Below are 19,815 nucleotides of genomic sequence, written 5' to 3'. Positions count from 1 at the left end.
TTAAATTCAGCTAAGACTTGTCATTAATGTGAGTTTTCAGGAGGTGTTTATTGTGTAATGTACGTATTGTAAAACTCATACAGTCTGTGCACAGTTCATATGAAGAAGGTGCATTCATCCTGTGCATGTGGTATATATAGATACATTTCAAATGTTAATATCTGAAAGTCGGCCAAGTCGATTTTCAAAATTGTTCTTTAGTGCAACAATTTGAGATAAAATGAAGGTGCCTGCTAAATATGGAAAACCACATTTTAAAAATAGTTCAAAAACAGTTCAAAAACGCGATCAAAGTAAACATTTTTTAATCTATGAAGCTGTTACTGTAGAAATCTGGAATTATGCACATGTTCTTATTATTATTATTATTATTATTATTATCAATCAGTGCACACAAGTAAACACCTTTTTGCATAAAAAACACCACAATTACATAGATAATACAATCATTAATTATCACAACACAGTATTTAAGAAAAATCATTACAATACAACCTTGTTTAGAAAGTTCAATCTCACAATTTCTAAATTGATTCCTGACTAATTGAGACCAAAAAACATCAGAATTTGAAAAGAATTCATAAAAGACACATCTACCAAACATATCAATTTGCAGTTCTTAAAGCATCCTAAAATCTATTTTCTAAATACCAGAGTGTTTCAACAGCTTGAGCACATCTGAACACTCTGTTTACACTCAATAATTCAGCTTGTGCACTTTCATGATCTCATGTACTCATGAATAGGCTACAAATTCAATTTAAAACTTAACATATTTCTGTGTGATCTGAATAATGTTTTTGCAAATAAGATGGAAAAACATTGAAAGCTTTGATTTCATACTTAAAGTGATCAAATAAATGATCATTCATAGCAAGGACATCTAACTCAAATACAAATAGATTTAACTTTTAAGGGATTAGCTATAAGCTCCTCGACAGAGATTTCATGAGCACTCAAAATTAGAACAGCCTGCTGTTTCCAACCAGATAATACTTTGCAAGTATCATTTGTCAATAGTTCCTTCAAGTTGACAAACAAACTATTTTCTGGAGGAACAAAAAGCTTTCTGGGTAATTGAGTAATTGAAGTAATTTCCAGTTCGCACAAACCCACATGGATGATAAACCCAGCTCATAATCGGAACAGGAGTTCCCTGTGGCAAGGATAAGACTTTTTCTCCACAGTAGACCCTCAACCATGTCCCAATTAGAGGGCAACAAGCCTGTTCCTGCACCATATGCATGGTTATAATAATTTAAAATAGTAATGGCTGAAAAATGGCCACATTTCCTATTGATTACTCCCATTTCAGTAGCACCCATAGAAACCTGGGTTCTTAAATTATGCCTATCCAATGGTTTTGTCCTCTTAGAGTGAATGAACCCTCTCAGATATTTAAAGCTAGATACAAGTTCCAAGTGGGACTGGTCCAAGGCCCAAACTAACTCTTGTTTTAAGCGCTTGGTGTAATTTATTATTAGAATTTTGGATTTATTTATATTTAATTTAAAATCCAGATTTTGGAAGTACAAATTAACCATAAGGGCTTGTTGCAATCCAAGAGGATTCAGGTCAAAAAGGACTATGTCATCTGCGTAGGCAAAATTATTTACACGTAGACCACCTAATTTCAAAGGGATTTTAGAAATAGTCTGCAAAGAGTCGCCAATGTCACTAATATAGATATTGAAAAGGAATGGCCCTAACACGCAACCCTGGCAAAGCCCAGGATAGGTGTTAATCCAATTCATAGTTTTTTCTGTGTGATCAAAATGGACTTTAATCTTTGTCTAGGAATGCATGGCAATTAAAATACTGAGTATTCTTTTGGGGCAGCCTATTTTGTGTAATTTGTGCCATAGACCTGCTCTATCGTTGCAATGAAACGCTTGTGTGATGCTTAAAAATGTGCACTAAATCGGTCATTTCTCTCTTTTTGCCTGTGTCTGTAATAAATGAATCGCAAAGCAGTTGAATGTGTGCCTGTTCCTCCCCTAAACCATGACTGATTAATGTCTGCAGTTCTCATAAAATCAGGCTGCCAAAAACTTTACTTGCAGAGTCCAGGAGCGATATTGGATGATCATTTTTGGGGAGTGTTTTATCAGCATGCTTATAAAACAGGATACCCCTCCAAGATGGCAAGAGAGAACTTAGAGGATTTTAGTAAATAAACCCCATAAAATCGCAGCCCAAAAGGGCACATTTGATTAAAAGTAGCATTTATGAGAGCGTCCAGGCCTGGTGCATTTCAAACTTTACTTTTAAGAATACATGATTGGACTAAATCAACATCCACCCGCATTTAGGTTGCCTATTATTCATATGAACCAATGAATATAACATAGAGAAGTGGTCTTCCCACTTTGAGGTCTCAATGGGTTGAGCGTGAAGAAAGGTTTGGGATTCTGGTGTCTTTATAAGCCTCAAAAACAAGGCTGGGTCTCACTTAGTCGCCACGTGTAACAATGCTTCGGCATCAGCATTATGTATTATAGCCTGGTGGCTCTTTCACCCAGTTGTATAGGAGTACTTCAAAGAGTGTTCTTCCTTTTTAAAATTCACATAAAGTTTGTTAAGATTTGTGCAAAAGACGCTTCTTTTCTGGAACCATTTAATCGAAAGCATGTTTATAGGATTTCTTCATAGACCTAGTCGGGCCCCCCGGACTTAAAATCAACACACCCCTCAACAACCTCTGGACAGTATGCTCATAGGTAAACAAATCTAATCAGGAATCCTTAAGAAGTGGGTCAGAAGCTAACACTATGTTATTAAAACTGTGTGCAATACCCGGTTTCCACAAAAGTGCATGATTTTAGGATGAACAATATATTCTGAGGTTTTTCAGAATTATTCAAGTGCTCAAGATCAAGCATCAACACAAGAATACTGTGATCACTCATTTTCAAATTAATTACTTTGAAATTCGAACACATAAAATTCAAAACATGGGACAGACAAATGTAATCTAAGGTTTATTTGGAGAACTTGATATACCATGTAAAGTGAAGTGACATATCTCCACCTAGATTCCCATTCACAAGTGATGGGCCCCAGCTCCTCACTGTTTCACAAAATAAAGACCCCCTCTCTTTTGCTAAAACTGATGTTCCCTTTTTCTTATACAACAGATAGTACTGGGGGGTCAAGACATTCACAATTTAGATATGTGAGCACAATTACACTTGTTGAATCCTCCCTCTGACCTGTAAAAGAGCAAGTTTGAAATACACTCTAAAAACACTAATAATGTTTTACTCTTAGGATTAAAATATACATTGAATACATAAAATGAGTTCTTGGCCCTCAAAGATCTTTTTTACCATGACAGTTTAACTAACTGGATTCCACCTGTATTATTTTGATACCAGCATTGTTTTTAAGAGCACACAATAAGCCTCCATACAGGTGACCCCATCCAGTCTTCTTTGCTTGTACACAACATATGGTGAAGCCATCCATTAATGGGGACTGTACTGACCAGGTTTCCTGAAGAAAAATCAATGTATAGCCACTCAAGTTTTCAAGAGAGGAAACTAAATGCATGTAACCCCTACAATTCCAAGATACCAACATAATGGAGGGATCTCATGTTTCTTTCCCACTAGTTGTGCCACCATGTAAAGTGCTTAGGATAGAACCCCAATCATATGTGGGACAATCCATGGCAGACTTCAATGATGAAATTATACAACCTTTGAGTAAATTTACCGGACCTAACAGTTCTACATTATTCTTGGGCATTCTCAACTATTGGCACCGTAATAACTCGGCCAAAGATGCTATTGACCTGGAACAATCACTTCTTAATAGCAAATACAAGGTCATGAATAATGAACCCACTAATGACAGAAAGGACATATTGGACTGGGTAACTGCGATAAATCTACCAGTTCATACCCTGAAGACAACCCCTTGCATCTGGTCTCAGCACCATGTAATCGAATTCCTCATTGGAGCCAAAAAAACACTTAAAAAAACCCAGCAGAAGGGTCATGTGCAGGAATTTCAAAAAGATGACATCCAGTCATGTTTGAACTCTGTCATGTTGTCCACTACAGATGCCGACCACGTAGACACGTTAATAGGCGCCTACACTTTCCAAATTATGATCGATCACATTGCCCCACTTCATTCCAGGCTCATTGGAGTCACCAGAAGCCATCAAAATTAGTGTACTTCTGAATTATCTGATCTGAAAAAGATTAAACATTCACTTGAAGCCAAATGGCTGAAAGTCCCCTCCAAGGAGAACAAGGAGCTATGGAAAGCTATGAATAAAAGTTATAAACTTAAAATAATTGAAACAAAAAATAATGTCTTTAATGCACAAATTGAAGATGCCCCTAATAAGCCAGGAACATTTTTCCAAACGTTTAAGTCCCTGGAAAAACGGGCTTTCCTTTGCTCCACTCATGTTCCCTCAGTGACCGTTTGTAAGTCCTTCTAGGCGGCTTTCGAAGTAAAGATTGCCTGAGCAAGAGATCATGTCTTGACAGCCCCAAAATGCCCTGAAATTCATTGAGAACCCTCCCGTTGCTCCAAGGGACATTTCTATATCCTTCAAATTTGCTTCCACTCATGTCTCGATATCCAAGATAGAGAAGCTTCTTTCCAACATGAAACCTACCTCCTGTGCCGAAAATCTATTTCCACAAAAAATCATACTCAAGCTAGAGTTGCATTCGCCCCAATACTGTCACAGATGGTTAACACCTCCTTTTGGGACAAATATAGTCCCTCTTCCATAAAAGCAGTCACAGTAACCCCCTCTCCCAGAAAATAGGCCATGACCCTAGAGAACCAGCACATTTTAGGCCTATTAAAAATTGCCATTTCCTCATGAAAATTCTGGACAAAGTTGCCACATCACAACTACAGTACTACTAATAACATCTTGCATGGGGGTCAACTACACTACTACTAATAACATCTTGCATGGGGGTCAATCAGGTTTTAGGCCGGCCCAAAGCACTGGCTTTAGTGGACTTACAAACCCACTTGCTGGGGATAGTGGAGAAAGGCAAGTGAAGCCTACTGGTCCATTTGGACCTATCAGCGGATTTTGATCTGCTAGACCACCAATGCCTTCTACATGAAGTCGGTTCTATTGGAAACTGCTCCAGCAAAGGAATGGAATGGTTCCAATCCTTCTTGACCAACTGCATGTCCAGAATGGACTGGGGGTTATGCTTTCTCACCACCAACAACCAACCACTGTGGGGTCCCGCAAGGTGCCAGCCTATCGCCGGTGTTGTTTAATATGTACATTCATGCCCTTTTCTCCCTCCTGAAGAGCCATGATGTCTTCTTCTTGAAGTACGCAGACGATACACAATTGGTTATGGAACTTAGTGGGGATTTTTCTCTAGATTCCTCCAAACTTATATCATTGTACAATCAGATTGAATTTTGGATGTCCAAGAACTGGATGTGTATTAATCGGGGAAAGACGAAGCTACTTATCATTGGCTCTCCGCGGGCCAGGGGAAGCTCAGTGTTGATTATGACAACTTGGTGATAAATAACATCAGAATCCCAGTTCAGCACAAGGTGAACATCCTGGGTGTTATCTTAGAAGCCTCCCTTAACGCAGACAACCATACAAGCATGATTAGTAAAAATAATAACAACCATCTTCGACTTCTCAGGAACATCAGACCTTTTCTGACTGAAGCGAACACTGCCACCATTGCCCGTGCAATTGTTTTTCAAAGATTGGACTACTGCAATGCATTACTCCTTGGGGCTAACAATGTCAGTCTAAAAAGATGCAGGTGAATCCAGAATGATGCCAAAGGAATTATAAAAAGGTCCACTGGAAGGAGCACATCAAGCAACATTGGAGAGACCTCCATTGGTTTGCATTACATTTAAAATATGTACCATTGTCCACCACTATATATATGGTTATTCCCCCTCCTCTCTTGAATCTGCCATCACCCGCTACTCGCCCAGAAGATGTCTGCACTTATCTGCGCTGGCCCTAGTCTCCTGCCGGTTGTCAAATGCTCTAAAGGCCTAGGTCAGGGGTCTGCAACCTTTGGCTCCCAGATGTGTTTGGACTACCATTCCCATCCGGCCTGTACAGCTACCATTCCCATCCGGCCTGTACAGCATAGTCAATGTCAGGAGATCATGGGAGTTGTAGTCCGAAACATCTGGAGAGCCACAGGTTGCAGACCCCTGGCCTAGGTAGATCTTTCCCAGTCCGCACAGTTCAGTTGTCGAATGTCCTCCCTCCAAACTTGAAGCTTGAAGAAAACCTGCTCAGTTTTAGGAAATCATTTGAGATTGTGCTGTTAAAGTAAAGGATCCCTAGAACGTGGGCTTCTCTCATCAACCCTGTCCTGTTATCTCACTTTTTTGTCCTGTGTATATGTGCCCCCTGAAGCCTGCATGCTGCTGCCGCGTTATAAATTGATAAATAAAATAAATAAGATAAATAAAATAAGTAAAATAAATAAATAGTGCTAAGATGTAAGGTTAGTACGTGGAGCTCTCTACCAGAGGTGTTAATACTTATTTTCAAAGATGAGTTGAACGCCAAGTCATTATTTTGCAATTCCTTTAGTGCCTCCACATCTGTAGGTTTGTTAAGACACATTATCAAATCTGCAGATTTCAGTACATTGAAGCCCAACAATAGTAATGCCACAGATTCAGCATACCACCATATTTCTCACCATATGAGAGTAGAAATAGAGTTTTACTGAAGTCAATCTCTAATGGAAATTCCACCAAAGTTATCTCTCGTAATTAGGCAGAGATTTTGAATAGCGGAATAGAGCTGTAACACAAGGGGGAAACATATGAAAACCCATGGTCACCACCAGTATTTGCCAATCCCTCTTTAGTCACAATAGATGTTGTTTTTGGAGGGATTTTGGGCCTCGTACCACCTAAAGCTTGAATGGATGGAATCTTCCTGGAATCTTCCTGGCCGAGGTACGCAATATTGGATTCAACTTGGGACAAGTTGGCTTCAATAGCATTACTTTCTGTCTTCTTTCCTCCATGGTTAAAAAAGAAGAGGACAAGTTATTATCCAAATCGACAGATTTTTCTAACACAATAGGTTCCTCAGTGTTAGGAAGGGCCCAGAATGTCCCGCTCCCATAATGTTCGCAGTGGTAATAGTCTCTGCACCACTAGCCTCTGCTAAAGCCTTATTCCATTTTAGGTCAATTGATGGCTTTTGAGACATGACAAGGAAGGAAAATAGGGGCCAAAGGTTTCAAATTAATCTTTTGGATCTTGGCTCATGGAAGAAAAATCAAAGCCAATGGTTTTAAATGTAGAGGCTTTGAAACTGAACTGAGTTTTATGGCTTGCCAAGACAAATGGCCCTGGGGTCCTGGTAGTTGTAGAGATGGCAGAAACATCTGCACAGTCAATGACATCCAAGATCTCTTAGACTGAGTGAAATTACATATTATCTATAGATTGATCAGCCATGTCCATCTCAGAGTAGGTTGAAAGGTCACTCAGGTTTAATTCTTCAGGAGGTTCTCAGATCAGTATCAAATAGGATTTGATGTACCCCTCTTGTTTATGGGATGGATACTTATTTATATGCCTGGTTTTAAAAGTAGCCTTTTTTGGTGGTGACAATATCAATCTCAGAGCCTCGTTCTCTGTGGGTGCTGTGGGTTTAGGTACAGTTGGAGGAGGTACGCCACCATCTACTATCTCAGGCACAGAAGTATCAGAAGTGTCAGAAGTGAACGACATGGCATTTCGTGTCTTTAACTTTTTCAGTAATTTTCGTGATCCTTTTGACCTTTGATTTGAAGGGTTTTTGATGTTCTGATCTCATGAATAAATGTCATTTGTACACTCAAACGAACCACAAACAGAGCTCTCTTGTCCATTTAAATTCAGAAACACACTGGAGTAAATTGTTATGCTAATGTGACAATGAATCTTCTCTTGCAATTGCCACCAATTGTTCACAACATTTACTTAAATGGCTCGTACCAGTTGTGTTTGCAAATGCATGTCCTTCACAGAAATGCTAAAATTATCCTGACAACACTTACAATGTGTCTCAGGCATAAGGCGAGAATTGGACTACTGTGCAGGGATGGTAAAATGTACTATAAACACACAGGAAGATCCACAAGAATTCCTAATGTACTTACTATAAGCACTGGAAATCAAAAACATCCCCAGAAATGAAATCTTCCAGATTTCATACAACTGGAAACATACTTGCAATCTCTGCAACCATGTTTCACAAGACTGCATCCCTAATGATCAATTTGTACATGTATCCATACCAAATTCAGAATCCATTCCATTTCACCAGCTTCTGCAGCATGCAAATCATGGCATATTATTATATGCCCTTCTTGCAATTCAGACAATCGTTCCACCATACAAATAAGGTCACATAGCCAATATGTTGTACCAATGCTTCTAAGGTACAATGCAGATGGTACCAAAAATACCTGTAAGCTTACAGGCTTCACACACAGCCAAGTATCTCTTGGAAAGAAAACCTTCACAACAGTAGGCATAGTGTAACACACTAGTGCCACAACCACTTGAGAGCACTACACTGTATATGTCAAAAAAAGAAGTGGTTGGTTTGAATGTAACAATACATCTGTTACTCCAAAAAATAGGTTACCAACACATTTAACAAATGCCTATTTAATATTCATTCAGCTCAAATTTAGTCACTAAACTATAGCACAATTAACAGTTAGAATACGCCAGCAGGTATCTAACTACATCCATAATACTACAATAGTACTTTTGAAAGTCAATCTAGTTAGAATACACCAATAGGTATCTAACTAATTGAAAAACACCCTTTATTCCAAACCACTTCAGATACGCCATCTCAATTCTATTACGACAAAAAATCTTCTAACCTCTAATGTCATTGGAATATGCCAACAGGTATCTAACTACTTGAAGCATTCCGTTAATCACAACATACTTCGAACAAACATACTATCACCCTTACGCTCACGTTACTGTAATAAGGTTATTTTAATCCAGCACAGATTTTTTTCCCCAATGACCCAATGATTACGTAATGTCAAAACAACAGCAATGTGTCATATTCTAATGTTGTACCAAACAAATTTGTTAGAATGTACTGTTTATTAGGGTAAAATTGTACATAACTGCAGCTTTTAAACTATCCTGCTTAACAAATTGTACGTTTTTTCACACAGAAAATGAACCAGATATTCCAGCTTCATAATGCTATAAAACTAAGTAACCAAAGTAATTATAATCAAATATGTATTCTATCAGCACTATCCTCAATTGTACTACAATCATACATACCATATACAGTTCAATTCCTCCATATTACAAACACTTTGTACTCCCACTAAATTACCCATAATTACTATGCACATATTACTACTATGGTGATTATGGCCATACTCTTACTACATTACCTATAATTACTATACACATATTACTACTGTGGTGGTTGTGCCCAGTGCACACATTCTTGGGGCCATGGCCTACGGCCATGCCTCCCAGCATCTAGTCACTAGCCTCAACCACCACAATACAATTAATTATATAACAAGTATGGACTGTACACTGTCAACTAATAAAACTCACCCTTACCCCCTGCAATCCAAATTATGTCAACAGACACTGAAATTGACCACAGGCTCAGCGGCATTGCCAAACCCTTTTTTCACCTATAAAAACAGTTCCACATTATCTTCATTCCACTTCCCTATCATTTCTAGGCCCTCTTGCAGCCATCAAATAACCCCAAATGTCTTTTCCAAGCAGTCCGTTCATGGTGCTGTCTGCAAACTGTTGCAGTGTCTGTGGTCAGCTACGACATATGGCTGACCTTTTTTAACCTACTAAATAGCCCCATATCATCTTTTGTCCATTCCCCTACCCTACCCAGCCCCTCTTTCCACCACCAAATGAGCCAAAATGTGTTTTCCAGACTTTTCCCCCATCGCGCTGTCTGTGGTTTGCCACGCTTTACCACTGATCCAACATGACGGCATTTCCAAAAATATGACGCACCTCACGCTCTTCACCATCCAATCAGCGTGCGCTTCTGATGTATGCGGACTTCATGTTGGCCCCTTGGCCAATTGGAGGCCTGTTCACCGAGCGAACAGGGAAGTGATTCAGCGGACCCAACCCAGATATCACACATTTTTTTACCTTCTTTTTAGTTGTTTTTAAAAAAAATACTCAACGGATTTACACCAAATTTACAAAAGCAGGTTTTTGGGACCAAGCTGCCACTTCTGCTGAAAATTTGGTGAAAAGCCATCCAGCTGTTTGGGCTGTAGACGTGAGCAAAACATTTGTTTCATTGCGTCTATGGGAACAACACACATTTTTGAGTCTCCCCGATAACTTGGCCCCCCCTACACAAGACCTCACCAAACTTTTAAAGGGACATTATGGTTAAGTTCCTCTAATAAAAGCCTTTGAAATTAAGTGATGCAATTGCAAATGTAATTCTATTCTGTGATGGTTCACGCAGCAACCATTCTTATGTTACAACTAAGCCATACATCGCATTACAGGGCCTACTGATATATATTATTCTAAAAGTTGTACATGCGAACAATAACCCCAACAATCCCCCCAATTATTCACAGGAGACATAAGTGATTAAAGATGTGATGATGTTTCCATCCCATCTTCCCCTATCATTGACCTATTGTGCACACCAATCTTCGCTTTTTGTCTTAGTTGTAAATAATTTGAAAACAAATTTTTACTGCGGTTAAACTGATTCATTCAATTGACATTTTTCTGGGCAGCACTGATTTTTTAAAGTGGCATGACATGAATGTATATGTAAGGCTACAAAAGGTAAAGACTTAACCGGAAGTGACATGGGTTGCTCGGAAGGAATGGTAAACCGAGGTGAGTGTTCACTGGTTGGAAAGCCTGGGAATGGCGGAAGGCCACCCAGGGAATGTGTTTCGGACCAGGAACCTTGAAGGCATGGGCACTGCTAGGATTGCTTGTAAATTGACCCTTTCATGAAGTGATCTGTTTTTATTCCAAGCAAACGTCCGTGTGTAGGTTATTTAAATAGAATATCGAGAACAAAGGGGAGGGCCATAGTGGGGGCATAGCCTTGTTATGTCCCTGTGGACATTCTCACTTTTGTCTTGAATATTCAGTCAGGAGCAATGTCTGCAGCTCTAAGCCACTAAGTATTGCTATGTGATCTTTTATACATATAATTAGGGATGTTTCAGACAAGGGGGCTTCTTTTACACATCCAACCTAATGCAAATGTTTCTGAGGCAGGCCCGACAAGATCAAGCCTCAAAACCTATGCCTGGAGTTGACTTCCGAAAAAGGGTGAAGATCTATGTCTTCAGTCCTTATATAATTAATACCCAAGGGCTGCCCCCAACTCTGGAAGTGACTGGGGAAAGTATGCAGAAAACAATAAAATTGTCCCCCAGGAATGAGTTACGTATATACATCAATTCAAAACATTAAGTTGAGATGGTGCTGGGTGTTTAATGTGACACTGCACGTAGCATATAGTGATGTCAAAGTCATCACTTAGAGTGAACTCAAAAATAAAATAATACCATTCTGTCAAATTGAAAAGAAACATTTACTCAATCTAGCACAAGTCAGGATTTCAACAGCAAAACACATGTTAATAATCCATAAAATATTACATATTGGTTTCATAAAAAGTTAGAGAACTTAATCAATAAAACTAGAGACTATTGCAAACATCACAACAATCAAGGACAGACAAGTTATACCGCTGATGAGTCCCTCAAGTGTACCCTGTATACTAACAGACAACTGCTGCAACTATTTCTTGGGACCCTTAAACCACGTTGAACAGAAACGTCTACAATATTTATGTAGGGCATAGCAGACTAATATGCTGTTCACTGAATAGGCTGTACGTTTCGGCGGGTGAGACAAATGGCTCTGCCTCCTTCAGGACCAAGCTAAAAATGCACTGGGCACAAGCACATATGCACTTGTTAAGAACGCCAGATAGATATAAAGTATTAATATAATTACCAACCTGCCAACTCCAAAGAAACCTGAAAGAATGAACAGGCCATTGGATACTGCAGAACCAACAAACTCATAGTGGAACTACCTAGTCACCCAAGAATGGATGGACAGGTGTCCTCCAATACACAGATAATTAAAAAAGAGACAGAGAAAATGCAATACGTACCCTAATCATTTTTAGATCATAAGCATTATAGAAAACCATGTTGAAGAAAAGATGGCATCTAGTTTCCTTTTACGAGGCGTCACCATTTCTACCTTCTTTTTAAACCTGTAAATGGTTCATATATTGTGGCACTACTCACAAATAGGGACCCACTCACAGCTCACATTATGCATGCAAACGAGACATGCATTACCTTTCAGATGTAGTTATTAACTCCAAACAGGATCACAGTTCAAACAGAGAAACAAGTCGAACGATGTTGAAGCACCCTGAGCTGCATCCCAAAAAACCTTAAAAACATATGAGAAAGAATCAAGAAGGACCTAATCAATCTACCTATTCTTGCATGTGGCGTAGACAAGTACACACAGCATTGCCCATGACGAAGCGATGGCTCACCTGGCATTTGCACTGGTATTGTATCTGTGCTACATGACCAAATAATGGCATGGTAAAGGGGAAAAGGGGCGACGAGCCGTGCAAGGCCGATTTGAAGGACCAAGTTGCCATCTACCAAGTCACGTGACTATGTCAGTAACGTGACCAGCACGCATTGAGTCATCAGAGCCCTTAACCTAAGAGCTGAACATCCTGCATGGAATAAAACTGCCATGTTGGAATGCCTGGCAGCCTCGGAAAAACCCAAAGGATATCCCTGGCATACAAAAGAAAAACAAAGACATTTTCAAACTGCTAATCTAGAAAGACACTCACCTATAGAAAACCCCCATTCTATAAAGGGTGCATTAATGGAAAAGCACATGGCTTGTGGCCGAAGTATACTCACAGAAAGCCATGTGGCCCAAGGGCATCCATTGCTAAACCATGCAAGGCCCCATATGGGATAAATGCTTAGGGCCTAGTGAAAAGTGTATAAAGCCTTACCCAAAAGAGTCTTCACGACTCTTACCCAAATTGACCCTCATAAGCAAAACAAAGACCTCATGATGGCTAAAGAACAAAGGAAGCCAGACACCCTGACAGCTTCAGATGCTTCATAAATTATATAGTGTCTGTGGCAAGGAGGGAAATGCTTCATTTAGTCCTGACGTATGTGTTTAGGCGATGAATCCACTGTGCTTCCTTCAATAAGAAGGTGCATTGTAGGCACTCCTCACAGTATCAATAATCCACCAGCAGAGCTGGTGAGCCGAGGTTGGGAGCCAGTCTGCAGCACCAGAGTCTTTCCACTGTGTTTGTGGAAAGGAGGAGCCTTTATTTACACGGACCCACTGCGGAGCGGTGAGCGGAGCTGGTGAGCTGAGGTTGGGAGCCAGTCTGCAGCACCATAGTCTTTCCACTGTGTTTGTGGAAAGGAGGAGCCTTTATTTACACTGACCCACCGCAGAGCGGTGAGCGGAGCTGGTGAGCTGAGGTTGGGAGCCAGTCTGCAGCAGTCCGCTGCAGACGCGGAGCCGGAGCTGCATGGATCCTGATGTGCGACCATCGAAATCACTTCTAAAAACACTGGTGAGGAAAACACCAAAGCCGGCAGGGTAAATGGCCCTGGGAAAAAGTTAAAGGAGGAGTAAGTCGGATTCGGCTCCAAGACCCCATTCTACATCTGTTGATTCGGACTTAATGAGCACAGCCTCTGTGCCAGTGTGTATACAGCCGCAGGATCATGGACCCATAAAGGGCAGTAGTAAAGAAACCAGTCAAGAAAGCGTTAGCTTACCGGAGCCACAAGATCAAACGCTGGTGTCACCTCCTCCGCCAGCGTCGCTATCCCCGGTGGCAACAGAGGATCAAATTACCCGAGACGATTGCATGGAGGAGGCCCACGAGGAGGCGACGCGGCGTGAGAAATCTGGAGGGCCGCCCACCCCCACCCCCGCGGCAGACAGTAGACCGCTGTCACCCGGAACGGAGAGTGGAGTCCGTGCGAGCGCGGTTGGAGGACGGCACCCACCTGACTCTAAGTGGAAGTCCAGTGGTTGGGGCGAGCACGCAGGAAACTCCGAAGCGGAGGGGAATGAGGAGCCGGAGCCGGACAGAGTGATCTCACCTGACATGGCAGGCAGAAGTATTCCAGCTACAAGTCCCGCCCGGGCCCGGAACATAAAGGGCTCAAAGGGGGAAAAGGGTGATGATAAAGAGGCTTCAACTGCAGAAAACTCACCAACAAGAGAGGGTAACCTACAACAAAACAAAACAGAAGTTGGAGCAAAAACAAAACCCCCCGACACAGCGGATGCAACAGTAACCCTGCCGAATGTAATTCGAATAAAAGCAATGCTGCACAATACTAATAGAGATCACAGTGACACCCCGCAAGGGCAGGAGAAACAGCCAATAATCTGGATAAGTCAAGTGAAAGACCCAAAGTCCATCATAGAGATCAGTGTCAGCGAGACGGAAGCAGACACTGAAAAAGACGGTGAATCAGAAGAAGATGACTCGGATAGCAAAAATAAAACGGCTGGGGAGCCAGAAGAATTAAAACAAACACCCGGCAAACCAAGGCAACAAGGGGCAAAAAATCTGATGACAATGAGAGCACCAAACAAACTCCCCTTGACAGAACATAAAGCAAAAATGTTGATCAGAAGACGGGGACAAATGTCTAAAGGGCTGCCAAATCCACTCCTGTCATGCCCCTTAAAGGCTTTCTTCACACAACAACACAAAAGAAAGCAAACCACAGAGACAGAAGTATCTGATGCAGAAATGCTAGAAGTAGTACTAGAATCTCTGCCAGCCCTAAAGCAGAGGAAAACTGAAACGGCATCCATATCAACAGACAAGCAAGGGTTGGAAGACAGCTGTCCCCAGGTCAAGATCAACACTACTACCAAAGAACAAAGTAAAAATACAGAAGATCCGAAGGGGGCAATGATAAAGTGCACAAATAAATCAGACTCAAAAGGTGTTCGCAGATTTAAGGCACTCAACGCCCAAACTCAAGAAGCACTGAAAGGGGTTCCGGCGTGCAGAGGGGAGTCAGAAGGATTGGTGGAAGAGCGAGACGATGAAAGGGAGCAGGAAGAACAAACGGCCCGGGAGGCAAATCAAGGAGCCAGTATACTGACCGAACAAGAGCAGCATCTGGCCTGCACCAAGCCTCACTTGACTTTGGGTCAGACAATAATGACCCCAACAAATAAAAGGGATGAGTCAAAATTACACTGGGATAATCTCCGCATGAATAAGAGGTCAGCCGGTACCCAGTGACTATAGATAGAAACCAAAAATCGCCATTGGAATGTTCATCAATGGATTCATCAGCAGCAATTAGGAGAAAAGAAAAAACTCAATTATTGTCGAAAAAGAGATGACTTAGTGACATAGCGGCGTCCATGCAAAAAGAATCGCCTAACAAGAAACCTGACATGATAGCAATCGTGTCCGCCATGACCATTGTGCTAGCGCCCTTTGGCAAATTGTACAAAGCCATAAAAGAGGATGTACAAGACAACACCACTATTCTAACTAACATGATAGCGAAACTGTCCCATGTGGAAAGTTACATAACAGCAGTAGAGGACAGAGCTAACAATCAGAAAACCACCTGGAAAAGAAAAATTGAAGCCTTGGAAAAAAAGATTGAAAGCATAGAAGCATTAAACAGAAATTCAACGCCAGTTTTGATCTCCCTGAATCCAATAAGCCCGGATGCACAGCTTCAGCCAAAGGGCAATGGAAAAAGCCTGCGAACACCTACCCCACGGAAAAGTGAAAGGCAACAACTCTCAGACCCAAAAAAGAACTCGCAGTCGATAACACTTCAGATAGCAGCAAGGAGCAATATCAAGAACGACTCCAAAACAACCGTTGAGCCAGTTGCTAGATCCCACAGTCCTGTGGGGCCTCAAAGAAAGGTGAACCAAGACGAACCAAAGAAACGGCCTGAGGAAAATGTCTCAACCAGATTACCAAGAACAGTGGAGGACTTCTTAAGTAATTCGGACTTAATGAATGATCAGATTGAGAAAAAGGAGATTCACAGAGAAGGAAGTAGTAGCAGGGAGCCCATTAATCAGAAAAAAGTCCCAAACAATGCGGAAAAAGGGGTAGAAGAGGGACAGTGCCAGAATGACAGGAGCAATCCTACTCTGCCGGAGAACAACGACGGCCTGCAGAAAAGCAGACAACATCTAAGTGAAGAAGTCAGGAAGGGGAAAAGTAAAGAAGTGAAAAGGAGATGGAGTCCGCGGAGGCATCGAGCAGAAAGAGATGTTGTGGAAAAACGATGGAGCCCACAGAAGCGTCGCGTAGAAAGAGACGAAGTGGATAAACGAAACAAAGCCAAAGAAGAGATATGAGTTTTCAAGTTGGACCAAATGGAAACAGAGGAAGACTTTCTAATACTAAATCGATTGACAGTATTGCAAATAAAAAAGAAAATGAAAACATTGAAATAAATTAGAACGGGGGATTTCAAACTAGTGGAACCCTATCATAGGGAAAAGAGGGCTAAAGTCTATTTACATTTAAAATCTGCCGGCATCAAATACATCGATGAACGGGCCTTTTGCCTGACCGAAATAAAAATGAGGACGTGAAGATCGGATCCTGAGATGGAAAAGAATGAAAGGAGCAAACTTCAAAAGCACTACCAATCGAAAACTGAGGAATTGTGCCGCCAAAATCGCTGGAAACATTCCATGAGTTTCAAGAATCCCTGAGGGGGATCTTTCAAAACTGCAGTGAGGGGAAACAATTTAACAAGTTTATTGGGAGGGAAGAAGAGAAAACCAACCTACGACAAAGATTCAATAATAAGGAGTACCCAGACTACGGACGTAATGCAGCCAGAAACCAAAGAGAGGAGCAGCAGCAGCTACAGATGTCCTCAGTGGTCGGTGGCTACCCCCTAGAGGACCCAAAAAGTGCACAGTCGAACCACACAGTGAAAATGACAGACTCAACTCGAGCCAAAGGCCCATGGAATTGGCTAACAGCAATTTGGAACAAAATCACCGCTAAATAGCAATGACCAGGGTCAGCCCGCCTCTGTGACATCGAAACCAAAAGAGGAGATGAGCGACCCGAAAAAGAAAAATACAGTCTTGGATCGCCATGCACATCTTACGATAGTCAGAGACGTTGATCTGGGGCTCTTTGATATAGTCTGCCTGCAAGAAACGTGGTTGGTGGATAAACCCGGACTAGACGGGTTCACTGTGCTTATATTGCCAGCAGTGAAAGGGCTGCTAGGCAGACCTTCATTGGGTCTCCTAACTGCAATCAAAACGGGTACGGGCCTAATGGAACCCCGAAAGTGGAAAGAGGCATATGAAATGCTTGTTATTCTGACTTCATGGCTACACTCGAACGAGAAGAAGCAAAACGGCCATTCTAATACTCTTGCAATAATCAATTGCTATTGGAATCCGCAGCGTATGTCTACAAAAACCTTTTGTTCCAACATGAGTGCCACAATAGATCAGTTATACGTTGAATTTGACAAAATTGAAATCATTATTTGCGGCGACTTCAATGCCAAATGTTCTGATGCAGGGGACGAAAAGCATGGTGACGCCCAGTGGCTAGGTGGAATGGAAGCAACTATCGAGCGAGGAAAGGCATGGAACAGAGTCATTAGTTCAAGAAACATACAAAACATCTCCTCGCTGTTCCCAAACCAAGTAGATATCCCGACTTGGGAACGTAATTCCTCAAAAGCAACTCTAGACTATATATTTACCTCCGTTGGACTTACACATGGCCTCGAGAGCTTCAAGGTGCAAAAAACCCTGCGCAGTGACCACAATTTACTGATCGCTACGTGGCAAGTTAAAAGGCCGAATAAAAGGACGTACAAACTCGTTACGGAATCGAATCTCCAACAAAGTCGACAATGGCTAACAGAAGCGGATATTCTAAAAATCAAACAGGCCGGGACCAAAGAGTCATCAGCAATTCCTCGACTATGATCGAAGAAAAACCCAACTACCTGCCATTATTATTGTCATTCCAAATGCATGGAACAAGGAAATCCAGGAAATCAGAGCATACAACACATGCCTACGATAAAGCTCTGTTTGATAAAAGAAAAGTGGGGTGCAGATTGAAAAAACGCCCTGGAACATTGGGAGAAATGGCAACTGGAAGTGAAAAGCTATATGAGCTGGTGCAAACATCGTAGAGCTGTCCAATACCAAAATGACGCTGAGGATATGATAAGTAAACTACAAACAAAAAAAGCCAGTGAATTTTGGACATTGATAAAATCTATGAATAGCACACCAAGTTCAATGCAGTGCAATGCAGTGGCGGAATCAAGGTGGGTCAAGTATCTAACGACGGAATTTGAGAGTCCGAATACGGCTCCGTCAGTGAGTAACCAGGTGTCAAATATTAATTGGGTGGACCTATCAAGCGCTGAAGACATCAAAGCAACAATCAGGAAGTTGAAAACATCCAGAGCTCCAGGTCCGGATGGACTGACCAACGTAGATCTTAAAATGTTCCCCAAATAGTGGTAAGAAGTGATCAGTACGATCTTCGCAGAATGCAGCAGGACAAAAATGATTCTGGAAACATGGCAGAACGCTGTCATAGTTCCAATCTACAAAAAAGGATCCCGAAATAAACCCGAAGGCTACAGGCCGATCGCCTTATTGGACATAATAGGGAAAATCTATGCAACTCACCTGCTTGAACACTTTCGAATCTGGAAAAAAAATGGCCCATCAAAAGACATTCTACAAACAGGCTTCCAAAAAAATGGCAGCACAGTGATCAATATAATGCTTATAAACATCTTGAAAGTCAAAGTAAAGGAAGGAGCGCCAAAGGTCTATCTGGCCTTCATGGGCCTTTCAAAAGCTTTTGATAGGGTTGACTGGAACAAACTGTGGTTGAAACAACAAAGCTGGAACTGTCCAAAAAAAGTGCTCGAACCAATAAAAGCCCTGCACTCTCAGATGAAAATCAGAGTTAAACTAACCTACTAGGGCACTCTATCAGAGGTGATCGTGGTTAACAGAGGTGTCAAGCAGGGTTGCCCTTTGGCCCCGGCCCTGTTCATTGCGTTCCTAGGTGACTATCAGCTGTCAGAAAACAAAATAAGAGCCTTTCCTCCTAAAATTGGAAAAACAGAGATTCCACGACTTCTATACGCTGATTATCTCATTCTGATAGACCAGACCAAAGTGGGGCTGCAAAGAAAATTAACAAATTTGGAGAATTACATCGCCGAAAACTACCTCGAGATAAACAAAAAGAAAACTAAAATTCTGGTAATCGAGAAAGCTCCGAGCAAACCAACGAAACAACAGAACTGGTTTCTAGACAACACAAAAATTGAAATTGTAAAGAACATCAAATATCTGGGAGTGCAAAGAGACAGTTCAGGAACGGACAAGACTATGCAAAACCAACTATGGGAGAAAGCTAAACGCCTAACTTCACAAGCAAGAGCGCTTGACAATAAGTTTGGGAAGTTTTCCCTAATCCCAACAATAAACTTTTATAAAGCAAAAGTAGTACCATCTTTGGTGTATGGTATGGAAGCCTCTTTATACATCTCACGTCAGCTCTGGACCAAACTAGAGGGCCATGTCTGGAAATCACTGCTAGGCCTACCTAAATCTACCGCCATGCCAGCTATCAGGAGAGAACTGGGCTTAGTGTCATTAGCGTCGATGGTTGACCAAAGTGCCATGAGACTGTAC

The sequence above is a fragment of the Ambystoma mexicanum genome, chromosome 12 (assembly GCF_040938575.1).
Source record: "Ambystoma mexicanum isolate Mex_15411 chromosome 12, UKY_AmexF1_1, whole genome shotgun sequence".
Taxonomy (NCBI): domain Eukaryota; kingdom Metazoa; phylum Chordata; class Amphibia; order Caudata; family Ambystomatidae; genus Ambystoma; species Ambystoma mexicanum.
Note: the sequence above shows the minus strand (reverse complement) of the source record.